The sequence below is a fragment of the Aphelocoma coerulescens genome, chromosome 9 (genome assembly GCF_041296385.1).
Source record: "Aphelocoma coerulescens isolate FSJ_1873_10779 chromosome 9, UR_Acoe_1.0, whole genome shotgun sequence".
Taxonomy (NCBI): Eukaryota; Metazoa; Chordata; class Aves; order Passeriformes; family Corvidae; genus Aphelocoma; species Aphelocoma coerulescens.
The window spans coordinates 11,118,408-11,135,425 of NC_091023.1; the positions used below are offsets into that span (position 1 = coordinate 11,118,408).

At 38.0% G+C, this 17,018-nt stretch overlaps 1 protein-coding gene across 2 annotated transcripts in view; it reads left to right on the plus strand.

Moving 5' to 3' along the window:
• DAW1 (dynein assembly factor with WD repeats 1) overlaps positions 1-13,564 on the plus strand; it is a 156,790-nt gene extending 143,226 nt beyond the window's left edge. Inside the window, exons 15-17 of one of the 2 annotated variants that reach the window (XR_011152855.1) lie at positions 4,742-4,804; positions 10,578-10,646; positions 12,455-13,564. The gene's annotated coding sequence lies outside the window, so the exon portion shown is untranslated. The remainder of the gene's footprint in view (positions 1-4,741; positions 4,805-10,577; positions 10,647-12,454) is intronic. The other variant, XR_011152856.1, reaches the window with a different exon arrangement.
• Positions 13,565-17,018: the final 3,454 nt, after the last annotated feature.

Here is a 17,018-nt window from a genome sequence, read left to right on the forward strand (position 1 = left end):
AGTGAATGTCCAGCTACTAGTTTTGAATTTCTGTTGTGCATTCCCATGCTTGGGGATTATTTTTTCCATGTGGGGTTGCTACCTGAAGTCATTTGCCTTAAAATGAGCTGATTAGGTAACTAGAATTCATACAAGAGAGACACAGTCTCCAAAGAGCATTGGTGTATTTTGTTTTCTTTCTTATTTATTCTGGTGAAGCACAGGAACTCTGTGTTCTGTCACAGAAATATATCTTTTTTTCACAAGTGCTATATAGGCACAAGGAGGACATGAGAATTGTCCTAATTACTCATAATTTGTGTCTTAGAAGAATTCAATATCTTGCTGCAAACACTAGCATTTGGGAAAAATAGCAAGCCTTTGCTTTCCTTCTCTTCTTTCCCTTCCCCCCTCTCCCCCCCTTTTTTTTTCCTTTATCTATTTCGGACATTCCTCCTTCATCTCATCCATTAAAGCTCTTTGGGAAAGGCCCTATATTTGCTCCCTGGTAGAAAAATCATCAGTGTTTTCATGTTAAATGAAGAATAGAATTTTGCAGCTGACTGAACATGAGAGCAAATTCACTATTCATATTAATTAGCTGTAATTTTCCCAAACTACTACTAGAAGTTGATCCTAGAACTACACAATAATGTGCAGCTCTCCATGGAATTGTACTGATAAATATTTTAGAAGGAAAATCTTAAAAGGTGTCAAACATCAACATTAACACCTTTCTTGCCTTCATGATAGAAAAAGCAGTAAGTTCCAAGGTATGCCTATGAGTTAGGTTGAAGAGATTCATTGCACACATTTTGGGAGAAAAAGAATTGTAAGCTTTGAATTATCCACTGTTCTCTTAGTTCTGCTCCAGCTGAAGTCAGTGAATCTCAGTGAGCTGCCAGTGCAGTTAAGGGGAGTTGAATTAAGCCTGTCTGCTGCCAGCTCTAGCTGGGAAAGGGAAATGTGCATAAGCAGCATAAGAACTCAAAGTCCTTTCTTTGATAGTCTTTTCAGATTTTGTGATCTGCTGTTTCATGAGTGGAAGAGAGATCACTTCTAAAGGGTGGCAGAGTATGTCAGTAATGGGCAAAAACCTGCAGTTGTACACACCATCAAAGCCAGATTATGTAGCTGGAGTACCCTGTACCTGCTGATGTGGACATGAGAAATGGAGAGTTTCCGAGTAAGAGCAAGGCTAGCAGGGTGTGTAAAGACTGTTATTTTTGTGCTGGCTGGTGTATTTGCCATGGGGAAAGCTGCTGACTGCCTGGGCTTTGTGTTGGAATGTGGTCTGTTTACCTGTTGCAATGAGGGGCTTACACATTCAGTCTTACCTTGGATGATAGGGTTAATGTGTTATTATACCCATTTTATCAATGCCCTTCTTTCTTGAGGCTTTTATTGGGACTTGATTTCTTCTTGTTGTTTTCCCTTGCTATTTAATGCTCTCATTAATATTGGCTAACAGTCTAAGAGAAGCAATATCCAAATGGGCTGTGCTGGTGAAAGTCTTGGATGTTTCCCTGCTTTCATTTCCAAGACCTTTTTGTTGCCTGTTTCTTTGTCTCAGATTACTGAAGATTATCAGAAAGATGTTTACAATTCTCTCTTTCATTATCGCTGATGGATTCCGTTAGCTTTAGGGAGAAATATATTTTTAAAAAAACCGCAACCCAACAAAAAAATGATGCAGATGTTTATGGCTTGTTTTTCTTGATTGTAACACTAAAGAGCATTCAAAGCAATAGCAATAAATGACTAGAATTACAATTATCTTGCTGTTTTTTGCACCTTTAGTGCTAAAACAGTCTCCATATCTCTGTAAATCAGCCAGTTCCTGAAAGCCCAGGAGAAACGGAGTGAATAGAGCTTGAGAATCATTGCATATTAGGGCATCAGTATATTCCTATTTATTTTTCTTAATCACAAAAGAGTAGGTAGTCAAAGAATACATGCCATTGATTCCCTTGCTTTTTTTCTCTTTCACCCATATTTTTGTCTTGCCTTTCTGCTGCCACTAGGTCAATTACATGAGCTGAAATGCAGTTTTCTTGAATATTACTCTTCTCTCCAGCAGAGAGGCTATCCCTTATTTTAAACACAAGGCTTGTGCTCCCACGTGACTGTGGCAGGAACCTTGTGCATGGCTTTTTCTTTGTTTTTTGGCCATTAGCTTTGTCATATTCTGACTTATAAATCACCCAGGAGATAAGGGAGAAAGAAATGGGTTGTAAGTGGTTCTTACATAGTGCACTATGAATCTGGCTTTCTGACACTGAAAAAATATATATGTATTTCCTGGGAATTGTTCTGCTCCTTAGTAGGACTTGGTCATCTCCAGTTATAAAGACAATTCCCATGCTTTGGACCTGGTGTGTTGTGGTGGCCTGAATCATGTTTCCTCCACTGCTGCTCATTGTTATGGCCAAGGGAATGAGCAGTGCTGTCATCCCAGTTAGCTGGGGAAGAAGCTTAGGTCTGATATTCAGCTTCTGACACCTGATCAGATGAATCAGCTCAGAACAACCGAGATGCTGCCTGCTGGGCCAGGGCTGCAGAGGCTGCTTCTATTTTAAGAAGACACATGGTACATTTAGCATACTGATGGCAGCACTGCAACTGGCAGGAAGTCAAGTGATCTCTTCTAGGAAAAGCGGTTTCAGGTGCTGAAACCAGCCCATCTACATTCTTTTCAGTCTTTATTGTGCATAAAATGAGATTGAAAACTTACACTGAAGTCCTGAAGTTAAAGCACATCACAGGGATCCATGTTTTGTGTGTATTTGTGTGTGTGAGCTAAACACTAATCCCTTAATGGTATTAATTAGACTTAAGCAGGTGTGATGTTCAGGCTGTGTTGGCATCTAGTACCACACCTGCTGTAAGAGACTGACAAAGTGGTGTTAATTGGTACTATTTTTTTTCAGACTCATTTTGCTTCTCTGCAATGTTAGCAGAGTTTTCTGGCACATACATTCATCCTTTCAGCTAACACAGTGTTTGCTGTTTGGGGAAAATACTAAAAAGAATCTATGTGGGTGGATTTTCTTGGATTTTGCTTTTACTTCTTTTTTTTTCCTGATGAAGTACAAGAATGTTGTGGGTCTTAAAATGTGCTACCTGATGTCCCTAACAGACAGACTGAGACTGTTAATGAACATGGATAGAACCAAATGATTATTCCACTGTTAATTAAGCCTGTGCTTTCTCATATGATCACTGCAGAGTCAAATCAGGTAACTCAGCTGCCTGAACCTCTGGTTTGCAGGAGATTTGCAGGATTTGGGGCAACCTGGGTTTAATTAGCTAATTAAATTAAACTGTAGCTGTAGATAGCCCTGGCAGAAGAAGGTAATCATTATATAGAAATAATGAGCATGCACAGTAAACCCTCCTCTAACCAACATTCAGGGTAGTCCCTGAGGTGAAGGGAGGGATATGGTTTTCAACTTGGATCTACTTTTTTGTTTCTTGAAAAAAACTGAGCATCCAAACAGCAACCGATTACAGTAGAATAAGAGAAAGGCAGATAAAAGCCCACCAGTGTTGCAGGGAATAATTATGACAGTTTTATCTTCATACAAGCATAGCTACAGAAAAGGTATCTGGTCTGATATTCTCTCTGAAGGCCAAACTGTTCAATTTGAAAGAAGAACTTACACAACTTCTAGAAATCTTTCTGTCCTGAGGTGTTTTGAGGGAGAGGCCATTATAATTTTTTTTGTCTGCTTTGGAAGCAAAAATTATTAATACATCTGTATGTAGGAAACCATTGTTCCATTCATCTCTTGACACATGCACCCAGAGTGGGTAGTACTTGTCTGTTTGAAGAGCTCTGCTGTTAAAAATATGTTAAAGACAAGCTCCAGGTAGAATCAGAACTATTTTAGAGTATAGTAGCAGGAGGTAGGTACTTACCCAATTTAAGAGCGTTGTGTTTGCTGGTGCGCTGCTAGTCTGCTGCTCTGTGAACAAGAAAGGGGTGACAGTATAAGAGCCTTTGCCTTAAATCTAACAGAGGGGTAGAAGAAGAGCAGATATGGTATATGGTACAAACTTCACTGCTTCTAGACCCTAATCTGTTCTCTAATTCATACAGTTAGGAAGACAGGCATAGCAGAAATTGTATATATAAGGAGGCACAGAAGACAGGAGGGAAAGAAATAGGATAAATGCTTTGTGGGAACCAGACCTTGGATGTAGCAGTAGATGTTTTATTCATTCAAAAAAGAGGAACAACATACATGGCAGTAGAGAGGTCAGCCTTGGGAAGGGAAAGGAGCAAGGCAATAGATGCTTTCTACCCCCTGGTACTCTCTCTTATATCCCAGAAGCATTATTTGCTCCCTGGAGCACTGCTGATCTTCCCAAGCCTCCCTCTACTCCCCATGAGATCTTGCTCTGCAGAGCGTCCTTGAGGCAGGAGAAACCAGTTCTGCTGCCAAATAAAGAACTTCTGAGTGGGCTCAAAGCAACCTAGTGCTGTTGACCCCCTTCATCCCAGCTCATGCCCAGAGAGAACTATTTGTTGCCCAGTCTTGCTGCTTCTAGCAAATTACTGCATGTCCTCATGTCTGAGAGAAAAAAGGTTGTTCTGTATGGCTCCTGTGGTAAGAGCAGAATTTGATGCCATATATTATGTATGTAACTTTGAACTCCTGAAAAATGTAATAATCAGATCATAATTCAGCAAATAATTTGAAAATTCAAGGACCATGCTAATTCTCTGCTTACTGAATTTGTTAAATGGGTGTTGCAGGTGCCCTTGAAGCTCCTTTTGCTCCACAAGACAAAGCAGAAGTGAAACTCAGGCCTAAATAAGGTAAGTCATCACTGTTTAGGTCTTATGCAACATTGTAGGTCTGCTTTAATGTTAAACCACATGCTTACGAACCACTTCTTCAATAGCCAAGGACTCAAGTAATTATGTGTATGTTTTCAGGATCATGTTTTAGGCAAACTGTCATATTTTTTGTGCTTAAAATTGGATGTCAGCAAATAAAAGTTGAAGAAAAATGGTTGTTAACTATTCCAATAGTGAACAGCTTGTACAAATCATCTTTCATCATTTACCAGGCAGAACCCAAGGTAAAAATGCAAAGCTAAGGTCTTGCTACTAAGAATTTTTATATACACATATGCTTCAACTGTGATTATTGTTCTGTTAAAGTGAATTAAAAACTCTTTGTCCCTAGAGTGAATTAATGAGGCTGCTGCCATAATAGAGTGCTTCTGTTCAGTAATTTTGTGAAATTTCTTGACAATATGATTGGTTTTTTCAAAAGTGAAGTGAATCTACTAAAATAATATTGTAAATGCAACTAGTTCAGGCTAATGATGAATTAGTTAATTATTAATTGATAGTCTTTAATTTGGTTATATCATCTTTTAATAAATTTTAACTCTTTTAATTAATTTCACTGGAAGTATTAATACAGATAGAAATCCAGGAAATTATTTACAGGAAGATGTTGCAACCAGCACTAATCTCACAAGTTTAGACAATTTATCTGGGGGATTGTTATAGTCTGAGGCACTGCAGGATGGAATTGTTCTTGCCTCAGTGCTCTCAAAGATTAATGAAGGAATTCCCATTGCTTTATAATTCTTGCTGTTTTCCTCTTCATATGATGGTACTTACTTGTGAGCATGTAATAGGAGATAGGTCTGAATCACAGATCTGAACTTCAAAAATCTTTGTCTGGCTCAAAATTTAGTTTTACTTCTGCTACACAAAAAAACAGTGAAAGTTATAGTGGCTTTCAGCTTTGTCATAGACGTGAAGAAGCTGAATTTAATGAAGGGGATTTCTTCTGAATGTGCCTGGAGTAGTTTGTATTCATTTAGGAAGACTTTTCTTACTTAGTTTAAGGTTTTTAAGGTAAAGGAAAATACGGTGAGTTCAGCTAGGTGAACATGTAATATCACATTGCTTTTCTCATCAAAGTATAATTCTCGTTTTTGAAACAGTTGTGTTTGTTTAATTATTTTAAAATCAATTATTTATTAGGAATGTATGCAGGCCTTACTGAATCACAGCTGCTTTACTAGGCTGCCATGATGCCCTTGTGGCTGTGTTGGTGTTTTGGTCTTGTCCCTGCCAACTCACACCTGATGCTGTGCCATTCCAGCATAGCATTTTATGTGTTTTGTCATCTTTTACTCTTTAGATAAATTTAGAAGTTTTTAGGATGAAACCACAGGGTTTCATTGCTACTTGTCATTATGAGGTAACCCTGCAGCACTTTCCAGCTTTCATGTGGCACAGATTTATGGCTATTTTTTTCTGAAGAGAATAAAATTCATCAGATCAAATGAGTTGTTGCAAGAGTGTATGTTCCTCCAAACGCCTGCTAGGATTAAGGGCGTAACTTGGATGTACAAAGTCTCTGTACTCAAATACTGGGTAAAAATTAATCCCAAACTCCTTATTGTACTATCTTTTCAAAGCTAAAGGAGCTTGCTGCCATGGGCATCAATCTTTGAGTTACTTTGGAACAGAATTTTAAATACAAATAAGCACACATACAAATTTTAATAAAGTATGTCATAGAAATATATCAGTTGCAAAGAAAGTAGAGTCCTGCAATTCATGTAGTGATCCTATAAAAATCTTTCTTTGTTCTTATGTTTATTGATTTTTGTGTAGAAACAACAGAATGATTGCTGTATTTCCTTTTAATTATACACTTAAGAGTGTTATAATTACAATAAAGGTGCACTGCTTTTCACTCATAAGTACTTATGTTTATGTAAACCAAATGACAGTTAAACCACATTTATTATTTAATTTCTAACCTATGAACAAATGTAATGCTATTTGGAGAGCAGGGATGTTTTCTCACCTTAGTAAGCAAATAGTTGTTAGTGTATAAAGAGAATATTTAACAATGAGGAAAATATTTCTTGGTACCCTTGATTTTCTTTTCAGCATTTGGGGATAACGTAGATCAGGAATTTGGAACAAAACATGTTTGTTTCACATTACATTGCCCTGTAGGTTAGCAGTGTGAAAAACTGATTGAATGCTGTTCAGTATTCTATATCACAAGAGTAAAAGCATATCTTGTGCAGTATTTTCTATAAAAGCTGGCTCAAGTATCCACAGATTAGTTACCACACTGTGAAGTGTGTTTAAAACTTCTGTTCTTTGATGATTGTCTCCATGATGGGGTCAAACATCTTCAACTTTGCTGAGCAGCTGTCTTCTTGGTAAACAGTGACTCTCCTAAGTAACTACATTCTCTACCAACAAGTAGCTGCTTACAGGAGCTGTAATTTTTTTTGCAGAGGAAACCATATAACCTTAGGAGTGCTGGAGGCTGAAATACTAATGGTGTCTGAGGACATGGCACTGTATAGATTTGGCACTTGACTTTACAGGCTGTGGATTAAAAAACCCAGCAGCAGCAGAACAGGTTGAAACTTGAGAAGAAACCAAAATTTTGTGAGTTTCAAAATTAAAATCTGTATATGAAATTGTTTTACATATGGTGCTCCACAGATCAAACTTTTACCAGTTTTTTTTCTGTAGTTGAACAAATTCGGTCTCTGTTTCGGGACCAGGCTTCTCACTAAGATTTATACAGCTCTTCACTTCTCCTCTCATCCTGCTCAAATAATGATCAGATTAAGTCTTTTTGGAAGAACATCCTCTCTCATTCAAAATACAAGTATAAAGAATGAGTTACATCTGTATAGTGCCCTAGTGGAGGAATAAAGAATGAAAGTTCATGTCATGGACAACCCAAAACTTCTTCACATATTTTAGAAGCCCTAATGCAGTATTTACAAGCAGCGTTTCAAGGATGTTTCCAGGAACAGCTATTTGGATAGAGTCACAATAAGGGTTCACAGTTGTCGACAGTGCTCATATAAGGCCATAGTTTTTGTATCTTTTCTTAAACATTCTTTCCATCCAGTGGCAGGCTTTGGATTATACTGGCATTTAAGCAGTAGAATTGAAGAATGGGAGAAAAATAACTGTGCTATTTAATGACACAAATATTGAAAACCAGAGGAAATTTGAGATGGATGTTTGCTTCTAATAAAAATAACAAAATCAAATAAATTTGCTGCATTAACAGCAAGAAGGAGGAGCAAAATAAGAAACCTAACGTCAAAATAATTTGTGATGGTCATCTTATCCCATGCTTGCATCATCCCATGCTGTGGGAGTTATTAGTCCTTGCAGATGTTCAGATCAATGAGCAGTGTGCATCTCAGCCCATTTTTTGAGCTGAAATCTATACTGATCTAAAAAGTGAGGAGCAAGAAACCCAAACAGTAGACTGGGGAGCAGCTGCTGTTGTAAGGGGAAAGGTGGGAGAAGTCAGAAGAGAGCAAATGAATAATGAAGTGGAAAACAATCATACACACATTTTAAAATGTTTTAGTCATGGTCTTCTCAGGAACCTGGGTGTTTTCTGAGCAGAAAGAAAATGATGGGCTAGATGACAAATCCTACCTAGGTCTATGAGTGGCCACCCATGTGAATGGATCTTTTATTCCTGACTGGGGACATTTCTGCTCTGTCATGATTGTACAGAGAGGCAGTGTTGCTGACCTTGAAGGAATTATTTTCCCCTTTTTTCTTTCGGCCTATGGGCTGATAAAACAGTTATTTCCACAGCTCTAATTACAATCTACAGAATGTATATTTTTCAGAAAGTAAAGTTATTGCCTCAGGCTCCAATTCCCTTTTGGGCTTAACCTTTCAAAGCAAAAATGCCAGTTGTTTGTTCTCTCAAGGCTTTTAAGTTGTTCAACAAAGTATGAAATGACTGCAAAGTAGTAATGAATAAGTGATCCTTTTGGCTTTTACTCAATCTACTGACATAACGAAATTTTGGTTCCTGTGTAATTGCTGTACATCATTAAAAATGTGAGGGTTTACTGCTTTGTTCAGTTTCTCTGCTTTAGAGCTAGTTTCCTTGATGTGGCTGTACTATGGACTGGATGCTTTGGTTGGTGGAGGCAGGGATGCTGCTGGAATAGCTTTTTTACTGAAGTACAGAGTAAATCTGATTCTCTAATGTCCATCTTGCAAGGTCAGCCAGTCCCTGGTTCGAGTCAGCCCAAACTCAGTTTTCCTTGCAGTCAGTAAAGCTGTTAGCAGAACAAAGGGGCATTTTGCATTCGTTTCCTGGGCCAAGCACTGAGGAGGCAGGAATAGAGACCAGTGTGGTGACTTTGCTCTGTACAGGCATTTGTGGCTGAAAAAGTCCTTGCGGGGCAGGAGAGGCAGCTGTGGAAGGTATAGCATTTCAGCACACTACAGCTGTTTTCTTTAAGAGCTCCACTCTTGCTGTTTTAATTATTCTAGAACACTGTCAGAAATAATTAGTATTAAAAGGTCAGTAGCAGTTTCCACTTAATTAGTTCTGTAAATGTATTTTTAGAGTGAGGCCCACAGAGATTTTTACATACACAAATAGGAATAAGAAGTGGCTCTAGTGTAGAGCAGAGCTCCTTGCAAGCAACTTGGAAGCAAGATACGGCTGGCTGTGCCCACTTCTACCCTGGGCCCATGGCTGGACCAGAGCTTAACCCCAGGCTCTGCCTCTGGGCAGTGCTCCAGCCTCACCCTGCTCAACCAGAGCTCCTCAGTCACTGCACATCGGCTGGGGGCTTCAGCACAGAGCTGAGACCAGGACAAGGGACTTGTGAGAGTCTCTGTGGTTGCTGGAGGTCCCAGATCAGTTACAACACGTCTCTGTGCCTCAGGTAGCACACTCAAAACGTGTGTGGAAGGGCAAGGCTCAGTTACTGTTGGTATTTAACTAAGTCAAACACCAGCAGATTTAAACTATATTGAGGGAAGGGTAAGAATTAATTCTGTCCACAGCACAGCTGACTTTATATGTAACAATGAGCTAACACTGAATTTGTATTGTCAAAAAGATTTATCACATGTACTCCTTAAGATAAATATTTTTAAAAAAAACCTGGGTATTTCACTGTATCATTTCTATACCTACAGCGTTTTTCCTATCACATGTTTATCTGTTTAATCAAAGAGCAGTGGCTTAGAGAACATTCCTATTAGTATTTTTTTACTTCTGCCATGTGTTTGAGATATTGTGATACATCTAGCTACATAGCAATCATTAATTTAAATGAGTCTAAATCTTTTCTGTCCTTTTCCTATACTTCAATGCAGACAGGTATTACAATAACCTTTCTGTATTTGTGAACACCCTGACCATACCTTCAAAATCAGAGTTGGCTCTTCTAAACAAAAGCCCTTAATTGCATTGTAAATGGCAGTAAACTTCGTGGTGAATACTGAGAAGTAAACTTGGTTTTCTCAGTTATTTTAAGTAGGCCTAGCTAGGAGGGAGTGACTTTAAAATGGAACAAAGAAATTCAGCAAAATGAATGCAAAGTTATTAAGAAAATAATTATCATTGTATATGCACAGATAAATGCTGATGCTTTTTTTTTTTTTTTCTGTAAAACTTCTATAAATATTCTTTGGCTGTTGTAGTGGTTTCCCACTAAACAGTGTTTTGATTTGCTTTATTGAGTAATGTATTGGGGCTGTAGTTTAGTTAAAGCATTCCTGCTGATCTAGTGTGTTTGCATTTACCCAGGCTGTCCATTTGGCTACCTCAGACAATCTCATGGGCATTAATAAATTAACCTCCACAACCCTGAAACTGGTAAGAAGGGATTAGTACTCCTATTTTATAACTGTGGGCTGAAATTGGGAGTAAAGAGAGAAATATATGTTGCAGTTTAAAATCAAACATACTGTTTTTGGAAGGTGTTTGCAGGCTTTGAGACTCATGAACAAATACATATATACACACACAAATATATATACACACAAACCATAGAGCGCTGAATTGTAGTTGCTTAATAATGACCAAGGATTAAGATGGGTGACAGTGTCAGAGATACAGTTTAGAATCCTGTCTTTCAGGTGAGTGCTTGAAACATCAGGATGCTATTTTTCCTTGGTTTGGAGTGTTATTCTGACTAGTAACTCAGGAGGCAACAGTTTGAAACTGAGAATTCTTTTTTATCCCTTTGAGTGAAATCCACTAAGGAGGATAGTTGGGGGGGCTTATAGACAGTTCTTTTAGTGCTGATTTTTTTCAGTGGTTTGGATCCCTAAGTGAAATGGATATATTTTACTTTAATTTCTGTGGTGCTGTGTCTATCACTGCTATTAATACTCCTCTGCATAGACTGGCATTTTTGTATCATTTTGGTGCAAATTTGTCTTGCATGTAATTTAGGTGAGGCATATTGAAACCAAACCTATGGAATGGAAGTAAATGGGCTGTTTTTTCTGATAACAGATGTTGACTTGTGCCAAGTTATTAGCACTGATATGCCTTACACTGTGGAAATCCTCAACTCTATTTAAACATGTGGCTACTGAAATGCAACTCCGTTATCTGAGTAGTGCAGATTTAGCCAGAAGAACAATGATATGCTTCTTGGTGAAGTAGGCTTTTTCCCTTTTTTCTTTACCTTTAGAAAGATCTTTCTTTTTGAAATTTAGGAGGCTAACTTTGTTAGCATTGATACCTGGAGAAGGTTTGCTCCATCAACTACATGCAGACATGGTTCTGCACCCATTGCAAAATCTAGGACTCTAATTTAAAAAGATAGTAGGCATCCTCATATGTTAAATACCATGGTTCAACTGAATCCAAGTCCTGAATCCTGTGATTTAGCTGCTCTTGTCTGAGGTGCTCTCTTTACAGCCCTCCCATACTTCCCTCAGGAACTGCCAGCTCTCCTAATAAGTCCCAAGAATGGCCAGACAGCAATTTTCAGCAAATTGGTGCCTGTATTCCTTCACAGATCTTACCTGAATTTCCTGCCTGTCTTTAGTGTATGCTGTATTCTCCGAGCCAAACAGTAGAGTTTGTTTATTTTCAAGGGCATGCAGTACCATAGCAGTTTTTCACCCAGGGAGTGGTTGGGCACCGAACAGGCTCCCCAGGGAAATGCTCACAGGACCAGCCTGACAGAGTTCAAGAAGTGTTTGGACAATGCTCTGAGGCACAGGGTGTGACTCTTAGGGTGTCCTGTGCAGGGCCAGGAGTTGGACTTGATGACCCTGATGAGTCCCTTCCAATTCAACATATTCTATGATTCTGTGATCTGATTTGCAATCTGTGTGCTGGTGCTCATCTCCTCTGTGCCATGGTAGTTAGATTAGTTAGCTTGGCTCAGAGCTCTTACAGAAAGCAAAGGGAGCACAGAGGATGAAATGCCATTTCTGCTGCCAGCCCTAAATAGCTTAGCTTGATATAGAGAAGGATTTCAGCGCTGAGGGTCAGGGAATCTGTTCTAAATGCAGTGGAGCTCACCTATCGAAATCACTGTGGCAGTAACAGTGTGCTCTGTGCACCTTCTGTGTGCTCTGCTGCATCTGAATATTTCGAGGAAAGCAAGCAGGTTTGCATGCCTTACTCCTCACCTGCTCTTTGTCCTGTCTGTTACACCACAGGTGCACCCATATGTGCAGAGCTCCTGTGTTCTTGGAAAATGTCAGTCACACAGACCCTCTGAATATCCATCCCATCTATTTTAACTGCAGAACCACAGCCTGCCTGCAACCTGGCAGACATCAGAAGAGTTCAGGACTATCACAGGATATTATTTCCTCAGTAATAGATGGATCATCCAGGCAGACAAAGCTCAGCAACAGAGGCTTTTAAAACGTCCCTTACAGTCATATAAAAGAAAAATTCAGAAACATTTACCTTAAAAAGAAGAAAAAAAACAATGAACACTTAAATATATATCTTCTAAATACTGCTCTACTCCTATAATTTAAATGGTTAAAAGGTATCTGAACTGCTTAGATCTTTTAGCAGGCTTTAGATACCTCTCCATTTTTGCATGTCAGACCCTTAGTCACCCACCTTGTTGCCCATTCTGTTTCTAGTTTCTTAGAAACAGATGTAACAGCCTTTCTGTGCCTACAGAGAAGCTGTAAGGAAAAATACATCAAAATGTGCTGTTATTCTTCAGTAACTCCACAAACATTTTCACTGTATGAGTATTTTTTTGGAGCCTAACACTTACTAGTTGTACTGTGGTGTTCTTTGTTGGCCTTATTGAAAGCTTAGTGTTCCTAATAATATGCCTTGAACAGAGAGTGCTACAACTTTTTCAGTGCAAACAGTACATCATCCCACCCCATTGCCAGATCTAGCATCAAGTTGTTGCTGTTCATTTTTATTGTTGTGCTGACAAAGGATGTACTGTACTTTGAAGGCATTCTTGTTTTCAGTTTTTCATGGTAGGATGCACTTCTGTATAAAAAGTATGGTGTTTACACTGTTATCCTCCCTTGCTTATGTGTGATGGATGATAAAGCTCTGCAAATGCAGTGTTGTTTGTCTTGGTTTTGATAGGAAACTGCAATTTGCTTGCAAAAATTGCTTCTATTTTTGTGGTTTTAATTACGTCTGTGATGACAAAAGAGCATCCTGTCAAATGTCTCTCAACCTGCTTTGTAGAACAAAAGCTAATGGAAAACTGCTTATGTATTTGAAAAATAAGAAGTAAAATATACTTGAAAGGTAATAAAGTCTTGGATTGCCTAAACAGATATTCCTGAGCTTTTGGCATTTGACTCTTCTGAAAAACAAACTGTTGTAATTCCTTCTTCAAAAATATTTTTCAAAGATTTCCAGAAGTGACTCTGTTCAAAGAAATAACATGTTGTAGGTGTTTGGTATTAAGAAAAATCAAATAAGCAAAGAAACAAACAAAATTCCCATCACCAAAATCCCCACGTTCACTTTTCTCAATATTCAAACAAGATAGATGACTGGTAGTTTTCTGTCTATTTGACCTGGCACTCACTGATAACCATGAAGAGGAAATAATTTTTTGTATCAGTGGAACAGTCAACCCTCCAGAACATATCATCAATTGAGTGGGAAACAATTACCTACGAAGTTCATAACATTATAAATTATGCAATAATTCTGCAAGGCAGAGTGACGTGTGGATGTTGCTAAAGAAATGAAAGATTTACTTAGGTATGCAAAAACCTGGTTATTTCAGAAGCTCACCTCAGACTCTAATAATTACAGTGTTTTTCATATCAACTGGAAAGTTGTGCTTGAGACCAAAGATTTTCTTCCTGAAAAAAATGGAATTACTTATCTGTAGTCTGTGTAAAGCACTAAATAAATGTAAAATCATGGGGAGTTATAACAACCTTAAGATAAGGTAATTTTCAAAAAAATTTAAATGAGTCCATGCTTCAAAATTTCCTATTTGTCTGGATTTATTGACTTAGATCAAATGTACAGCAGAACTGTTGAGAACAGAATCAAATACACTTGTACACAGTATTAAGAAAACCCCATGCATTTGTTTAATTATTGCAGCTATCAGTATTGCAAATTACAGTCTGATTTTGCCAGGTTCTGCAGACTGCTCTATGTTGCCTCTATGGTAGCTGTTCACTTCTGTAGTTCCACCCATTATGATATTTCAAAGCTTCTAATGAAATAAATTAATGTATAATGCCAGGGGAGTAATCCAGAAGAGTTTCAGAAAAAGTTCCATTTGCAAAATGGAGTGTTTAGGTTTCTTGTGTTTCTTAATTAGTTTTTCAGTGTATGAGTGTGTTTCAGTTCTCCAATCTCGAGAACAGAAGCATCACAGAACCCGAATACCAAAAAGCTCCATCTTGTGAGGCTAAATAAGCAGTCTTAAGTCATGATGTAAATTAATAGAAGAAGCACAAAGGTCAAGTCTACACACTTGAAAATGATCTGTAATCTCTCTGCCTCAAGTGGTCAAAGAAACTCCTGGAGTTTTCCCATTGAAGAAAGCTCTGAGGAATCATCTGTGGGTTTTATGTTTGTTGCTGTGTAGCTGATGAAAACATTGTTCCATTTTACTTTCTACTCATGCAGCCGTTGCCAGCTGTATTGAGTAATAAACACATGACAAATGTCACTGGCTTACATACAAATATTTGTGGTTTTAAGATAAGGTATGGGCTAGAGTAACTGTAAAATCAAGACAGCTTTATAGAATAATATATATATTTATTTATACACACAAAAAAATCCCAAATACCCCAAAATCAAAACTGAGACTTCCTTAGCAGTCTGAACTGCTTAAAAGCTGAACAAATATCCTGAGAACAGTCTTGAAAACAGTCAAGGATGCTGTTTACTGCTTATGTAAATTGTGTTGCCTATCTAGGGGAAAAATCCCAACATCCCTCTTGAGATTTCGTTTTATTGCTAAAATTGTCCTAAGTGGCGTTCTGACATATGAAAATTGCTATGCAGGGAAGACTTCACACATGTCAGTGTTAGTCTCTTGATAAAACTTTTAAGCACTAGTCACTCTTACTTACATATCATTCTTTTACATCTTTCTTGAAACTTCTCTGCACTACTGTTAAAATCTGTTCTGTCCTGTTGAACTGGGCCTGATCTATTTGCCTGTGGGAGTTCATACCAGTTGCCCAGATATGAAGAAACCTGTGAACTGCACAGCATGAAGCCGATGATACCAATGAGACAAAACTTCATTTTCAGTCAGAAGAAGGATTAATGCCTAAGTTTATTGCCTGCCCCCTCCCTCATGTGCAAAGATGAAGTAAAACAAATATCCCAGTAGTCATAGTTTGTAGGGCAGAGAACCATAACCTGCTGAAATGTGTGGGTATAGGTGTGTGTAGGGAAGGGAGTGGAGAAAATAGGTGTAAACCTACTCAGTCAACTGGAAATCTTAAAAAGATGTGGTTATAGAGTGGCAGGGGCTGTGACACTTTTTGTGTGTGTACTGAGCAATGTACATTCACAGTCAGTGCTCCAGTTCAGTGCACATAGAGGTGCAGTCAGTCTATTTTGTGTATCTCTACTGGGCTCTACTCATCTGCGAGTTGGAGGAGGTCAGCGTGGTGAAAAAAATACAGTGTTTAATATTTTTACAATATTTTTTAATCCCTGCTTTGATCCTGGGAGTATTTTATTGCACTAACTATCTAAATAAATATCTCTTCTGATAGTAGGATATAGTTATACAAGGGATTTTTTTATTTTTGTTTGCTCCAAGGATAGACACTGAAATGTTTCTGGGATTTTTTTTAATGCTATGTAATGATGAGGATCATATAAACCACTGCTGCTGATATTGTCTTGATAGAGTAAATACAGAAAGGTTTCTTTGTGTCTGCTGACAGCCTTCTAAACTTTGGTAAGATGTTCTTTCTCTAACGCTGAAATAGAATTGCCAGAAACATAGATATACACAAGAGGCAGTTACAGGTTTCCAGGACGTGCTGAGACTCATCTGGGGACTTGTTTGTTGCTCTTTGTTTTTAAAGTGTTTTGAGCATGTTTTTGCTCTGCTGAATAAAATTTATATCTTCACTGAATTTATTGTTTAAATATGATAATTTGATGTCAGATCTTTTGCAGAATTTCTGTATCAAAACAGTTTAGTAAATAAAAAGAAAATGTTAAATATGTTTTCTCAGTTGCCAACTCATGCTGATGTCAAGGCTAGAAAATACTCACAAATATGGTCACCACCACTGACTTCAATATACGTGTGATACAAATTGCAATTTCACCTATTTGTATGTATATAACATGTGCTCTAGCTGCTGGCAGGAAAACTTAAATTTAAATGAGTGATGAAGAAATACATGGAATTGAATGCAGAAATTGTGTACATAGTTTTCGGAGCAGTAGCCCTCCCATCAGCAATTAATTGGATGCTGAGCTTCTTAATTATTAAAAGAAAGTGCTGGCTGTACTGAGAGTTGTTAAATTAGTGTTCCCCACATCGATCCTTTCACTGATGTAAAGAATATATTATGAAAAAAGCTTGAGGAATTTAATCACACATATATTGAAGTGAGTGGTGGTGTGACTATTGAGCTCAACAAGGGGACAATGTTGCCATGATTTGCAGGACAGAGGGAAGACAGCAAACATGCAGAGATGCCACTTGGCTCAAAGTCAAAATCCTAGAACTCAAGTATATTAACTTCCATGAGATATCTAGTGCTTGACCTTGCTTCA